This window comes from Rutidosis leptorrhynchoides, chromosome 9 (genome assembly GCF_046630445.1).
Source record: "Rutidosis leptorrhynchoides isolate AG116_Rl617_1_P2 chromosome 9, CSIRO_AGI_Rlap_v1, whole genome shotgun sequence".
Classification (NCBI taxonomy): domain Eukaryota; kingdom Viridiplantae; phylum Streptophyta; class Magnoliopsida; order Asterales; family Asteraceae; genus Rutidosis; species Rutidosis leptorrhynchoides.
Window position 1 is genome coordinate 260,974,876 of NC_092341.1, and position 12,428 is coordinate 260,987,303.

At 37.1% G+C, this 12,428-nt stretch overlaps 1 non-coding gene across 1 annotated transcript; it reads left to right on the top strand.

Moving 5' to 3' along the window:
* The first annotated feature begins 2,031 nt into the window (after nt 1-2,031).
* Nucleotides 2,032-2,138, top strand: LOC139869738 (small nucleolar RNA R71). The gene has a single exon (XR_011766319.1). It is a non-coding gene; the product is annotated as a small nucleolar RNA R71 (small nucleolar RNA).
* Nucleotides 2,139-12,428: the final 10,290 nt, after the last annotated feature.

A 12,428-nucleotide genomic window follows, 5' to 3' on the forward strand; every position in this document is an offset into this window, starting at 1 on the left:
GGCTCCCCTTGATCTACTTCGGTTGGAGAGTGTGAGTTAGTCAGAATGTCTTCGTGATGCTCTTCCTCGTCATCATCGGTATCCGGTTCCTCTGAGGATGCGTCTGATGAACGGGTTCCTTCAGTATTCTGATTCTCCACTTTGATACTTACAGGATCAATTTCTATATCCTTAACCTCAGCCTTGTGGTTCTTCTTTTTGAAGCGAATGATTAAACTGTGATCTGCCATTTCAAGCCTCATTATTTCTTCATGACGCTCAGTGCTTGGAACGGGTGTTGTCGCAGTTTCTTTTACGTCTTCCATTTCCTCTTCCTCTTCAGATTCCTCCTTTTCCTCTATTTCTTCACTGGGATCCTCTTCTTCCATTTCTGGGTTGTCTATATACTGTGATTCGACACCCATCTCGATATCGTCGGCTGGTGGTAATGACTCATCATCGGAAGTGATCCGTCTGGTGGAAATAGCAAACATCTCTGCCTGTCCAGAAAGATCGGTTGGTTGGTCAATTTTGAAGGTAACGCTCTCCCCATGTGATCGTAAGATCATGGTTTGATTGTACACATTAATGACAGTCCTAGCCGTATTCATGAAAGGTCTTCCTAACACTACTGGGATGTGTAGGTCTTCCTTAATATCCATTACTACGAAATCCGTAGGGTACAAGAATTTGTTGACTTTCACCAAGACGCTCTCAACTATGCCCTTAGGATATCGAATTGTATGATCGGCAAGTTGGATTGTCATTTTGGTTGGTGACAAATCTCCTAACTCTAATCTCTTGTAGAGAGAGTAGGGGATTAGGTTGATACTTGCTCCTAAATCTGCTAGCGCATGAATGGTTCCAGATTGGTAGATTGAACAAGGGAAAACGAATCCACCCGTATCTCCTAGCTTAGGTGGTAGAGAGTTTCTGAGTAATGCAGAGCATTCTTCACTCAGTGGAATTTTGTTAGAGTCTGGTATCCTCTCCTTTGTAGATAGAAGCCTTCGGATGTATCTCTTCTGGTTGGGAACTTTTTACATAGTGTCCAAGAATCTTTCATCTAGTTTGAAGGAATCAAGCTTGGATGGTTCTTCTTGTAGCCTTCCAGGATAAGGTACGCGAACTGGAGTTTCAAGGGTCAGCTTCTGAGTATATGTTGATTTGTTCTTGAGCCTAGTTGACCTTCTCCGTGGTTCTTCCTCTGGGATTACGGAATCCATTTGCTTTACTTCTTCTATGTGGGGATTCTAGATAGTATTACTTGGCAATCTTCCCTGCGGTCGGGTTTCAAGGCGTTGTGATAACTGTCCGAGCTGCGTTTCCAAACTTTTGAGTAGAGCCAATTGATTTCTCATTAGTATCTCCGTCTGATCTTGTCTGGTTGCAGTTCTCTGATTTAACTGTTGTTGTCCTTGGATGAACTGAGTTAACTGATCATCAGCTCCGAGAGTGGGGTTAGCTGCTTTTGTAATCTGGGTGGTAGGGGAATTCTCCTCAACTGGGGGACCAGTGAGTGGAAGTGGTTGATCGTAGGTCAATTGAGATTGTTGGGCTGGATAAGATGGATAGCGAAAGTGGAAAGGTTGATTGCTTCGCTGAAATTGATTAACCCTTGGTGGTTGATTGAATTCGGGATTTGGTGGACGAGCTAGGTATTGAACGTAACACACTGAACCGTCAGGGTTTTCGTACTCAACTTGATAGTCTTCAATGGGTTGCGGGTTGGTACAATTAACACAAGCCTGAGCTTGTTTAACCTGCTGCGGTTGCGTCTTTAATTCTCAGAGTTGCTTGGCAAGAGATTCCATCTTATCTGTGAGGGATTTGATGGCCTCCGTTTGATTGTTAAGTGCAGAGAGTGGGGCAGATGATGAAGTTGTTTCACCACTGTTCCAGTCATGATGATGCATCGTCATGTTCTCGAGCAATTCTCATGCTTCATCTGCGGTTTGGTTCATCAGATTCCCTTGAGCTGCTGCATCGATCGTCGTCCTATGATTTACCGTAAGACCATTGTAGAAGGTACAGATTTGGGCTGACCGTTCTAACTGGTGATTAGGGCATTTCTTCAGCAGGGTTTTGAAACGCTCCCATGCAGTGTAAAGAGATTCATCATAACTTTGTTTGAAGTTAATGATGTCATTCTTCAGTTTGGTTTGTTTAGAAGGAGGGAAATATTTGGTTAGGAATTTAGTCGCCATCTCCGTCCATGACGTGATGGAATCTTTTTCCAGTCCTTCAAACCAAGTTTGAGCATGATGAGTAAGAGAATAGGGGAACAAGTATAGCCGGACTATATCTTGTCCTATCCCTGGCTGTTTGTAGGAGTTCGAAAGAGATATGAATTTATCAAGGTGAGAATTAGGATCGTCATTCGGTAATTCATGAAATTGATAGCTATTCTGAATGAGCTGGATGATGTGATGTTTTAACTCGAACGAGTGTCCTTGAATCTATGGAAATCTTATTGGTCCTCCTCGACCTTCAATCGAGGGTTTCGTGTTTTCTGATAAAGTAACGCGTAATGCCATTTGGTTTCTGATTCGTGCTTCCTTACGTGCTTTAGAGATTATTGCGTCTGGATCAGGTACGAATAACAACGGCCCTGGTATAGATCGGGTTTGGGTCATACACTGGGTATGCCTTTTTGTTTTTAATTTTCGCAAATAAGCTAAATTATAATAAGCTAAACTAAACTAATCTAATTCTAAGGTAATCTAATTTAATCTAAGGCAATCTAAGGTAATCTAAGGTGGTCTAATCTAAGGTAAACTAGAGTAATCTAAAGTAATCTAATCTAATTAACTAACTATCCTATGGTGGAATATGTTTTTGGTTCTGGCTACTGATTCCCTGGTATTTCCGTAACAAAGTTCCGCACAAACTATTCAACAAACCAAGTAGCCAGGCCGACTACGGAGAGGCAGGATCCTTTTGGTCCCAATATAATTGGCGACTGTTTGGAAAATCCAATAACCAAGTCCGTGTATAATTGTCTTTCTTAGACACCACTAAATGCTTGTGAATAAGTTTGATTGAAAACAGTATTGCCTGATACCAGATCCCCGGCAGCGGCGCCAAAAACTAGTGTATCTCTCTTGATATGTCCGAAACGAACGGTTTTTATTTGCGCGGTGTCGTTAGTCCGCGGCTCGCCAGGATCAGCCACTCGTGGGAGAGGGTACTGTTTTAAATTTATATTTAGCGGGGCCTAAATCTTACTACTCCTTATAAGTAAGGGAAGTATGACCTAGAGTCGTATTTTTGAGATATCAGTAACATCGAATCTATATTGTAACCTAAGATAGTTAGGGAGTAGTGAATATTTATTTTGGGATTTTCTAATTTATAAGATAGATAAAGTAAATGCGATAAAATTTTTAATTCAGATAAGGTTAAAGTAAGTGCATACTATGACTTCATCAGTTATTCTGCCGAGATTATGGAATGCTGGCTCATGAAAAGGCAGAGGCCTTGTATTCATTACACTGGTCCTAAACGCCCCTGTCATAAGACATGTCACTGGGTACTGCGTTAGGCTTGAAGATTTTGAATAGACAGCAATGTCCCTTACCCCCGACGCCCGTGCAGTTTGACTACATGCATACACGTTCAGACGGCTCATCCAATTGAGCGACTCGGTTGGGTGACGTATTAACATTCCAAAATGGTCTAAACTTTCTTAAGCATAATAGAATACATGGTGTACCATATCCGAGAGATGTGATGTGTTTCAATGCTTTCGTTAATGATTGGTAAAAGATAGTTAGGCCCTTAAAAAGAGTTCAACCATAAAGAACACCATGGCCAAGTCAAGATGACTTCCATGAACATGTTCGGTTATCCTAACGGTCCAATCCTTTATGTGTCTAAACAAACAGTTCCTTAATTAACTAAGAATCCCTCAAGCGGGGTGCAATGCTTGAGACCACATTATGGTGCAGTGTACTGGTCAACAATAACCGTGTTCCATGGCCTTACTTAGCAGAGGTACAGCTTACAACAACCGCTGTGCTTCAGCGTGCACGTACGAAGTTTATATGCTTGGTGACTACACCAACATGGTTTGGGACCGACAATGTACTAGGTGCCTAGTCAGATGTTTCACTACGAAAGAGTCCTCAGTCGGAATCCAAAGCTCGATAGACTTACTACAACCGGTGTGCCTCGGTCGATCTTACGTTGTATCCGAGAGACTTCTCTTACCAAGGGGTGACACAGATAGTGTACTCTGAATCGGGGTTCGAGACTTCCCAATAACAGATCCTATAACTACGTTCTATTAGTTGGAAAAGTGATTGAGTTTAAAGCATAATCGGAAAGCATTTCGACAACATACATAGACCATAATATTATTTCGGCATTATAACTGCTTACATCATAGCATACACTAAAGATAACTACTCGCTAATCATGGCAATAATATCATAAAACATTATATAAGATAAAGGATAGAAGTACCAGTAGATCAAACGAGTTCTGAATACAAAAGTGAAAACTTCAAGACTCCAGACTACTCCTAATACAATCTTCAGCGTTCTTCTCCGGGTACTAGGTTTCCCGCACGGAGTCGAAGGCCTTGAGAGTATGACTAATATTGTACAAGAGAGAGAAAGAAGTGAATTGAAGTGTGTGTTAGAATGAATGACAAAGACCCTTTAAATAGACTTGGAATTTGCCAGCATACGCCTGGCAGGGCGTATGGCAGCCCGTTTTTGGCAGGCCGTATGCAAGGCAGGCCGTATGGTGGCTCGTGTGGTGGCACGTATATGGCAGGCCATTTCCATACTGGCAGGCCGTATGGCAGGCCGTATGGCTTGCTGGTCAGCCTTGATTTCCTGGATCGTAACTTGATTTCTTGTCTTTCACCGTTTTCGCTCTATAATCTTCGTTTTAGCTCCGATTCTCTTGATTATTTTTGCACCGCCTTCGTAATTACTTGTTCTTCAATTCTAACCAACGAAGTGGGTATTTTACCGACAAAGTTCAAATCTTTCTTAATTTTGGGCCTTAATACCGGGGTGAAAACGTGACTTTTTAGCCGATATCAGTGCACCCCATCCGATGTGGGATCATAACAGAAGATAAACAACTCTAACGCTATTCCGATGACTTTTTTGAATGGATTTTACTCGAAAGACCACCGTCTCCGATTGGGAATTCCGGATTTCTGTCACCGCTCACTTCGCCCTTCTCCGATGCATGCGATTCAAATTCGTATTATTCAAATCATTCGTTTTGGTTTGACTGTATGAGTTTAATTTTGGTTAGTAATAATGGGTTTGAATTTGTGTTAGTAGTTTACTGGTTTATAGATCTGTCTTCCATTTGACTCTAATGTGGTGGTGGCCGAAGGCTGGTTGGCGGTGGTGGTAGAATGTGGCAGGATGTATAATGGTGGTGGTGGTGTGAGAAAAGAAAACCGGAATTAAAAAAATTGTTACTGATGGTGTGGTTGCAGGCAGCTGATGGTAGCGGTGGCAGGTTGTGGTTGTTGGTGGAGTGGTGGTGATGATGGCAGGAGGTAGATGGTGGTTGAAGACTGGAAGGTAGGGTTTGTTGTAGAGACGGTAATTTGTAGATAATGAAAGTGAAAAGACAAAAATGCCCCTGTGAGGCAAAAAGAAAAAAATGACCCTGTGAACAGTAACTGCTCATGGTGTTTAGTATAATTGATAATTATAATTTATAGTATCAATATCAATGAGATGTAAGCATACATAATACCTATTGTTCAATATATATTTCTTACTCCATACTTTCTTCTTTATTATTAGTAATCTTTAGTCAAGAATTAGGCCAATAAAGGTAGTTATAAACTACTAGATCTTAATACGTTATCAACACGATAGCGTAATTAAGGTAAAATCAAGCACCCGCGAGGTACTAATCAATGTAAGAAATTCTTTAATGATATCTTGTAATATATATATATATATATATATATATATATATATATATATATATATATATATATATATATATATATATATATATATATATATATATATATATGGGTAAAGGGTTACCCCGGAATATTATAAAAAATAATAAAAGAATTATACAATTGAGCTCATACACCTCAAGTGAGTCTTGAGGCTCCAAAACAAACCAACAAAAACAACCAGCATAGCTTGGCCGAAGCCTACATACAACAAAAAATATAAACTAGTTATGGGATCTTCCAATTATTCTTCAAAATCCTTACTTGACCGGACTCTCTAAACTTGATCGACATGAGCTTTAACCGGACTGTCGTAAAGATAATATCAAATACTTGATCCACTGTCCTTTTGGAATTGGAAAATATCCGTGCATTTCTTTCTTGCCAGATACTATAGACCGTAGCAGCCACCATAAGCTTTGAAATAACTACATATGACAAATTACGACTTTATACATTCTGCATCTCATCTCTAATACTCTTCCGCGCATTGCTCAAGAACGATAACATACACATTTGTGAAGCTTTATTCCAAACTCGAGTAGCAAACAAACATTCAAAAAAGAGATGGTCATGAGAATCCGGTTGCGAGCTACAAAAACACATGTCAAATTAGCATTTGCGTTAATTTCCCATGTTCGTAACTTGTCTTGAGTCTTTAAGTTCTCCCCCATCAATAACCACATAATGAAAGCATGTCTAGGAATGCATTGTGTAAACCAAACAAAACGATACCAAGGCACCTCCATAGCACTCGGTCGAATTGTACATCACACTTCGTTGACCGAAATTTTTTTGAGAACACCATTGGAGTTCCTCCACATGATCTTATCATCCAAATGGTTCAAAATAGGCACCTGCAGGTCCCATACTGAAGGAAACAAAAACTTCTAATATGGTGGCCAAAGCCATTCCCCATTACGGATAACATTTGCAACCATAGTACAAGCACTAAAACCTGCACGATCAATGCTTCTGTTGGGAATAATATTCGATAATTGCCTGAGATGACACCAATTATTAGCCCACACATGGGTACTCCTACCATTACCAATCACATGAATTTGATAAGGTCAAATCAAATGTCTGATGCGCAATAGCCTTTTCCATCCAAAACTCACATTTGTCGCCAATTATACATCCCATAAGCTTTTGTTCATCAAACGATAAGTATGTATCCACTTGGCCCAAAGAGAACTTTTGTTAGAAAATAGACGCCAAATATGAGTAGACATAAAAGCAACGTTCCACGTCTATTTACTTTTAACACCCAGTCCACCTTCATTTTTTGGTAAACAAACCGTACTCCATTTAACTTTGGACTTACCGCTTTTAATTTCGCCATGACACCATAGGAATCCTCGCACAAGTTTCTCAATGTCGTGCGCAACCTTGAAGATACTAATGGAACTCCAAGATAGCGGATAGGGAGATTGCCTTCTTCAAACTCTAAAATGGCAAAAAGCTGACCTTTAAGTTGCGCAGACACGTGCGCAATAAATACAGAGCTTTTCGTAAGGCTAGGTACAAGGCCTGAACTGTTCTTAAACTCTGTTAACACATCAGATAGGACCTTGACTGAGCATGTGTTTGCATAAGAAAATAGAAACAGAGCATCCACAAAACACAAGTTGATAATCCGTTGTTGCTCACATTTTGGGTGAAATCGAAAATTTGATGATTTTGAGATATTTCGCTTCAACATTAAAGTTAGCACTTCCATGACAAGAGTAAATAAATAAGGTGATAACGGGTCACCCTGCCTTAGACCCCTTTTACCTCTGAAATATCCGTGCAGGTTGCCATTGATGCTAATAGAGAAGGAAGTCGTCGTAACACAATTCATAATCCATTTTATCATCACTTTATGGAACCCGAAGTTGTGTAAAATTTTTTGTAAGCTAAATATTATTATCGTCATAGAAAACATTAAAAAGTATTATCATACACTCTAAAAATAAAAATAAAAAAATAAAGGACTACTAAAACTACTGGTAATAATGGACTTAACTACTAATAATATATATCTTAGACTATTAGTAATATTAAACATCTTGGACTACTAATATTTTGGACTACTAACATCTTGGACTACTAACTTTTATTATTTATGTATACTAACATTTAGATTTATGTTATCTAACTTATATTATATCACACCCCCAGTTAGGGTCTGGGCGAAATGTGACTTAATATCAAATAAACCAACATATTATAATATACGAGAACAATACTAAATGATAAAATAAACTTTATTGAGAGTACGCTGCGGAAAATGAAATGTCGTTACAATGATGGAAGTAACAATAATGTAAATGTTCAAATGCAAAAGTAAATGATGCGATATCTCTTGATCCTATGTCCAAGTAGCATCACATAAGTAGTAAGTAAGAAAGCTTGAATCAATCAGCACCTGAGACAAAACATGCTAAAGTGTCAACCAAAAAGGTTGAGTGAAGTTCATAGGTTTAACAAATAAGTTTGACCGTTGTTTTAGACCACAAGATTTAGTTTGTAAAGTTGATCTCCCGAAGGATCAAATAGTTATGCCAATGCGTGATATTTAGACTAAACGTTCAAGTTTGCCCCAAAGACAAGTTGTAGTTTATACTTGTCGGTTTAATTTCATTATTAAGTAATACAAAGACTTAGTCAAATGTATCGGGGACGTTACTCCCGATAGGCCTACCCCCAATAATTAAGCATGCATTCAATGAACAATTAAAAATATCGATGTAGGGACTTAGTCGGACATAGCCGGGTATAGCATAGTTTAGTAGTTTGGTACTTGTGTCTAAGTTGTAAAATGTAAAAAAATAGCATGTGTCTCACCCTAATAAAAGTAAGTAAGTTTGCTAGCAATAAAGAGTGGGGCTATGAATTCACCTTAGTAAGTACTTGTGTCTAAGTCAACCTATTGACATTTAAGTCAACCTATTGACATTTAAGAGTAGTAAGTGTTTTTGCCCAAGTTTAAGTAGATGTTTAAGTATGATAGTGTTGTAAGTATAGTTCGTTTTACTAAGTTTCCTTTCCTAGTAAGTTTCTATTTTTAGAAAGTTTCCACTTTTAGTAGATTTCTTATCTTAGTAAGTTTCTATAACTAGAAAGTTTCTACTTTAAGAGTGTTTTCCATTTTAGGATACTTGCCGTATTAGATAAGCTTCCAATCACCCCTTTCCCTTCGAATGGCCATTTCAGGTCTAGGGGCTTAAGCTATAGGATCCTTTAAATCGGAAATTCAAACCCTTCCGCCTAGAGTTTTGTAGAAACCATTCGTCAAGAAAGTTCGAAGATCTATACATCTCTAATACATATCCCAAAATGTTTTTATGTGTTATAATATAAGTAGTAGGTTATAGGTGTTAGTAATAGTAATAGTGTATACATGTTAATTAATAGTATAAGTAGTATTATGGTTTCATTAATTAGGGTTAGTTAATTAAAGTAGTATTTTAATGATTAGGGTTTAGGGTTTTGTGGATCTAAATAATATGAATGTTAAGATCATGCAGGAATATGATTATGAATATAAACATGAATTAAAAGAAAGATTTAAAAGTTTTAAGATTTTGGGTCATACCTTGTTAATGATGATGAAGATTAACAAGAAACAAGAAGAAAACTTGGTGATGAAGATTAAATAACCCAAATAATGAAGAACACGCTTGATAATCTTAATGAACACGAAGAACAAGCTTGAAGATCCGAATACCACAAGAGAGGGAGAGGGGGAGATTGTTTTTGAGAGAGGATTTTAGTGTGATTTGTGAATGAGAAACTAGGAGTCTAGGGGTGTTTATATAGTGCAAGTATTAGAGTGTTAGTCAACATAAGGATGTTCTAATTAATTATATTATTTTATTTTATAATTTTTAGTCAACAATAGGTGGTAATAGTTTATATATATATATATATATATATATATATATATATATATATATATATATATATATATATATATATTATTTTATTTTTTTAGTCAACATAGGATGTAATTGTTTAAGATTCTTTAGTCTCATTATTATTATTATTATTATTATTATTATTATTATTATTATTATTATTATTATTATTATTATTATTATTATTATTATTATTATTATTATTTTTACATTTACTATATGATAAGTATTATTTTCTTTTTACTAATTCATGACTTGTATATATATATATATATATACATATATATATATATATATATATATATATATATATATATATATATATATATATATATATATATATATATATATATATATATATATATATATATAGTTCCCAATTGTTTTATTATTTATATAAATATCACTTTTTATTTATTACTTATAGGCTATTAGTTATAATATTACATAAATGCATAAATTTTAATTAGCAGTGAGTGTCGACTAACAGTTTATTATTTTCATCTTTTATTAACTTGTCAATTATTGCACAAAGTTAATTAATAAGTTTTATAACTCTTAACACTTAACAATTGTTGATTAAAGTTTAATCATTAAGTTTTAATTATATTGTTTGGGCATTTAATATTGGAAAAATATGGAATGGAAAAATGAGGTTCGTTATAGTACCTCCCCATCATTAGAAACTTCGTCCCGAAGTTTTAAGTAGATTTCTCGTTTGCATCAGCAGTTGAAAAGAGATGGGGATATTTCCGTATCATTTAGTCTTTGCATTCCTAGGTATATTCGGGGCCTCTACGCGAATTCCAACGGACTTTAATGATAGGCATGTTGCTTTTACGCATTTGTTTGACCTCTCCTTCCATGATTTATATAGGTTCTTCAACGAAGTGCATTTGTTCATCAATGCGAATATCATCCAAAGGAATAACAAGTGTGTCATCAGCAAGACACCTTTTAAGATTCGAGACATGAAACACATCATGTACTTGGCTAAGTTCAGTTGGTAGTTCTAATCGGTACGCCAAGGGACCGACTCTTTGAGTGATCGTGAAAGGTCCAACATATCGTGGACTGAGTTTGCTTCGTTTTTTGAAACGGATAACACCTTTCCAAGGGGATACTTTCAACATGACTTTAACTCCAACTTGGTATTCTATATCCTTTCGTTTCTTATCGGCATAGCTCTTTTGTCGGCTACGGGCAGTTTCTAATCGTTGCTTAATCTGAGCGATCTTTTCGGTAGTTTCATGAATGATTTTGGGACCAGTTAAATGTCTGTCCTCGAGTTCATCTAAATACAAAGGGGATCTGCATTTCCATCCATATAAAGCTTCAAAAGGTGCAGCTTTAATGCTGGAGTGATAACTGTTGTTGTAAGAAAATTCGACCAAAGGTAGATGTCTATCCCAACCTTTGCCGAAATCGATTGCACAAGCACGTAGCATATCCTCCATGGTTTGGATAGTTCGTTCACTCTGACCATCATTTTGCGGATGATAGGCTGTACTCATGTCGAGTTGAGTTCCAAGAGCAGATTGTAAAGTTTTCCAGAATCTTGAAACGAATCGACTGTCGCGATAAGAAATAATCTAGATATGAACTCCATGACGTGAGACAATTTCTTTAATATAAAGCTGTGATAATTTATCCATCTTGTCGGTTTCCTTTATCGGTATGAAATGCGCAGATTTAGTAAGACGATCAACTATGACCCAAATAGTATCGTTACCATTTGAAGTCTTAGGAAACTTGGTAACGAAATCTATAGTGATACATTCCCACTTCCACTGTGGGATATCAGGTTGTGTCAACAGACCAGAAGGTTTTTGATGTTCAGCCTTTACTTTCAGACAAGTGAGACACTTACTAACATAAGTAGCAATATCGTATTTCAGGTTAGGCCACCAGTAGAATTCCTTCACATCGTGATACATCTTACTGGAACCGAGATGAATAGAATATCTAGTCTTATGTACTTCATCCAAGACTAGTTCACGAAGATTTCCGAAGCGAGGAACCCAAATTTTGTTGCCAAAGTACCGTGTACCATTAGCTTTCACTTGAAGTTGGTTCTCAAAACCTATAGGTCCTTCACCTTCGATAAGTGTCAGTTTAATAGCTTCCAATTGAGCTTCACAGATTCGTGATATAAGATTCGATTTGATTTTCAGATTTAGAGCACGAACGCGTTTAACATCATCTTTTTGACTAAGAGCATCGGCAACTACATTTGCCTTGCCGGGATGATATTTTAGCTCACAGTGATAATCGTTCAGTAACTCGAGCCATCGGCTTTGCCTCATATTCAGCTGTTTTTGATCAAAGATGTGTCGAAGACTTTTATGGTCAGTGTACACCGTAAAGTGAGTACCATATAGATAATGTCTCCATATCTTCAATGCAAATACCACGGCACCTAACTCAAGGTCATGTGTGGTATAGTTCTCTTCATGTTTCTTCAACTGTCTAGATGCGTAGACAATAACCTTTTCACGTTGCATTAAAACACAACCAAAGCCTTGCTTTGAGGCATCGCAGTAAATAACGAAGTCGTCAGTACCTTCAGGTTGTAACATCCCGCCTTTTTCCGT